Source organism: Arachis hypogaea, chromosome 19 (genome assembly GCF_003086295.3).
Source record: "Arachis hypogaea cultivar Tifrunner chromosome 19, arahy.Tifrunner.gnm2.J5K5, whole genome shotgun sequence".
Lineage (NCBI taxonomy): Eukaryota > Viridiplantae > Streptophyta > Magnoliopsida > Fabales > Fabaceae > Arachis > Arachis hypogaea.
In genome coordinates, this window is record NC_092054.1 from 23,646,062 (window position 1) to 23,650,425 (window position 4,364).

The window sequence follows — 4,364 nt, forward strand, 5'->3', positions numbered from 1 at the left end:
GTAGTGGGCCAGTCTGTCCTACCCCACCAAAGTCTGTCATAAAACGGGTCTGCTAAAATTATATGAGCCGAATTTACTACCCCATCTCGCCAAAAGGTGGAGTGGCTGGTTGGTGGGCCAGCCCGCCTTCTCTCTTTTTTTATTTTTTTAAATAATTTATATTAAATATAACACAGTACAGTATTCAAAATCAAAACAAAATTTAAGAGGACAAACAAAATAAAAAAAGCAGTGAACTAGAATAGAATCAAAAGAATTAGGGATAAACAAAAATTAGGGACAAATTATCACCTATAATAGAATCGAACATTCCACAACAGAACTAGTTTGGTAACATTTTAACAATAAAAGATAAAAAAAAGCTTCGATTGGATGAATTTGGAAAAACTGCTTGAGTGAGGGGTTGGCCGACTGGGGGAGCGCTACCGCGGCTGGGCTGTGATTGATGGCTGGGCAGAGACACGGAGGTTGTTGGTGCACGTTGACAACGGAGGAGAAAGACAATTGGATGGAGGGGGAGGTTGGCCGTTGGGCATCCTAGACGGAGGGGGATTGCTGCCGCTGATGCTTGCTAGACTAAGAGAGAGCCTTCGGCTTCGCGGCTGTGACTTGTGATGAGGGAGAAGAGAGGTGAGGCCGCGACGGAGAGAGATGTAAGGATGCTAGTGGGCTATGAGACAGAGAGCCGAGTCGTTATTGCCGCGGTGATTCCAGTGCATTTTGGACTCTGGGAGACTTCGATCTGAGAGGGAGAGAAAGAGAGACGTGAGGGGGAGAGAGGGAAGGTCCCCAAGTGTGCTGCCAGTGGTCTAAGCTACTGTGGCTCTGTAGCGCTGCATTGCTACCTGAGAGAGAGAGAGAGAGAGAGAGAGAGAGAGAGAGAGAGAGAGAGAGAGAGAGAGAGAGAGAGAGAGAGAGAGAGAGAGAGAGAGAGAGGGAAGGTCGCCGACTTGCCGGCGTGAAGACTGAAGAAGGCAAGACGAGGGAGGCTCAGGCTCTTCCTCTGCGTGTGTTGTCCATGTGAACGTGATGCAAAGAGAAACCCTAATCCTATAATATGATATTTATATGAGTGAATAAAAGTTCAAAATATCCTTAAAAAAAATTATCAGCCCGTCGGGCCAGCCCGTTCCGCCTCGCCAAAGTCCGCCAGTTTGGCGGTGCGGGATTGGCGGATTTTCAAAAATTGGTGGGGTCAAAATTTTGTCCCAGCCTACCTTTTTCCCTCTTCTCATTCTTTATTAGTCTCGCTCTCTTTTTCCTTTATCATTTTCATCTCTTCTGTCTTCATACCTTATTAGCCTAGTCTTCGTCATAAACCTCACTTTCGTCAATCTCACATTCTCCTTTCTCCATCAATCTCGCTTCTACCTATTTGTGCTGACAAGATAATCAGTAGAAAGACACTATCTAAAGTTCATTAAAGTTATTTTGTATCCTCATTGGGCCATTAAGAGGGCAATATGTCCTTTTGGGGATTTGAAAAAGGAGTCAATAATGTCAAATGGAGCGTTTGAAAGGAGCAAACTTAAAAGGAGTCATATAGAATTCTAAATTTGTGAAAGGATCGAATTATATTGTCTCCACTTACGCTTCTGTCTCCACCACCACCGCCCCCCACTTGTAGCTCGTGCTTGTCTGATATGTCGTTCACCATGACATTCCTCGTTACTCCCCCAATCTAACTCTCCTAAGATGTCATTAATCTATTAGTAATCATGATCAACGACCCAGGTCCCAACGTGATGATGTCGTTTAACGCAATGCTTGACTAGGACATCTGGCACTTGCACTATAGCAAGTGCCTCTCCTGCACCCTTTGTAGCCCACCTCAGTCAGAATCCTAATTGCCTTGGGTCTCTAAGAACTTTCTCTAGGGACAAAAATCTTTGCACTTCCTGATGCCACCATTGCAAGTTTTGCTTTGATGTGTCTATGTCAGGGATGATATCAAACTGGAGTATGGACTATATCTTCTGAGCCCACTACAAATGTCATTATTGAAGATAAGTAAAAAACCAACGATCTCTCCATCTTCCATTTTTTGACATTTAGAAATTGATGTCGAGTGCCCTGTGAGGTCAATGTTGTCCCTCCTTACCAAGTTATGGTATCAGCCTGTTAACCTGGTGCCACTCTGCACAATAAAGTAGATCAATGTTGTCACTAACGTCCACAACCTTAGGTGCACTGTATGGCACCCATAGAAACTTAAAAAAAAAAGATACAATTATACACTTCAAGACTTAACAAAACATAACAAAATATTACAAGCTATGGATAAAACACACAACTTAACAAAATACTAAGACTCACATCAGTGAATTGCAACATGTCTAGCCTGAGCCTCGATTGGATGACTCTGGACTTCTTCTTATTGGAAAATGGTAGAAATCTCGCCCACCTGCAAGTCAATATGTAGTATCAATCATGACATAAAATTGAATCTGCTAAACCGCCATTACACATATAATACAAACATGTGTACCTCGATGCCAATAACCAAGCAAATGTGTCAAAACCATAAGGCCACGAAGTCGGGAACCACCAAAAGACCTATGGCTGTAGTAGTTGTAATAAACCAGCCAACTGCATGATGTTTCTGTTGGCCACATGACATATGTATCGATACAACCATGCAAGAGTCATGGATCCCCAACTGTATCTCCCCACCTCGTCTAGCCTAGCTACGTAAGACAACCATCGAATGGGACAACATACTTCAGACTTGTCACAAAAGAGATGAGTGGATAACAACATCATAATGTATGCCCGTACATATCTCCTTAAGGTATTCTCATCTGCATCTGGAAGCCAAGAGCACCCTGAATCTCTCTTGGAACCACTTTGTATGAGACAGTGTACTTATCAATGCACCTGGTAAAATGAAGCTCACCAAAGCTGCTCCTCAAACCAAACCCATGCTACTTTGTTACCCAGAATATAATGCTCAAAATCTACTAGGCACTTGCTCACCGCCTCACCATCAATTGGAAGATCTGCTAGTTGAAAAACCACATCTTGTAATGTGATAGTGCACTCCCAAATAACATATAAAAGGTGTGTATTTTTAAATATCATCTCTCAATAAAAGTGCTAATAAGTGGCTCATCATGCTTAAACCAATGGTTGTTGAGCCTAGCAAGACAGTATAACTTGGCAACCTCCAAATACGGTGTGTGTGTATATATATATATATATATATATCAATGAAACGACATTACAATTAGAATATATGCTATAGATAAATAATTAATTAAATGTAAGAAACCTAAACCCAAAACACTTTATTGACAAAAAAAAATTTAATAACAATTTTTTAATTTATTACAAATAAAATATACAATAAATTAGTTCAAAATCATCTTACTCACTTTTCTTATCAAAAGTTATAGAACCTTATTCTAAAAAGTTAAAGTTTTATCATGTTATTACGTGTAAAATTTAATATTGATATCTCTACCACATATCTTAGCTAGTTAGACTGATCTACAGAAATCAAATTTCAATTACTATCATTTCAAATCTAACTCTAATCAAGAATTCTAAATCACTATTATCACTAATATTTCTAATCTAATAAGCATAATCAACAATTCTAAATCACTAATATCACTAACATTTTTAATTTAATATGAATGAAATCTTCCAAATCAAAAAGAAATTTGGGTACTAACCTCTTCATTGATGTTTCTAACAAGGACAACATCGTCTAGTCAGTAACGACAATCTAATTCGTCCATCACTAGCAGTTTTTGGTGTTTGTCCCTTTCTTTTCCTCAGAGTCTCTCGAGTTTGTGGGGTAAAGAAGGAGAAAATGTAAATCGTTTGACACAAAAACAAACTTAAAAAAAATTCCCTATGGAATAAATCACTGGAGCCAACAGCAAACTATGCGAAGCTCTTTAGGCTAAATCATTGTTGCTGGAACGATCTATAGAGGGCACACTCTTTGCTAAATCTTTGCTCACTAAAACAAACTATCTTTTGTCACTCTCACTTTCCTAATTTGTTTGATCCACAATAAATCATATACGAAAAAAAAGTGATCCCCACCTACTCTTAAATCGTTGTACGTCACAACGTATTACTTTTCTTCTCTCTTCATAAATAAATCGTTCACTACAAGAAAAATGTTGAGTACCGATAGAATAACAAAAATAATCCGCCGGTAAATTGATTACCATCGAATTTTGCGTCAGATTGTATTCAATGGTATAAACCTCGTCAGTAAATATTTACCGACGAATTTTTTTATGATGGTAACTTACGACAGAATAAGCGACAGAATACGATGTTTAAGGTATGGGAATCTGATGCCACTTATTACTGTCAAAATAACTGTGGCGCCAAATATTGAAACT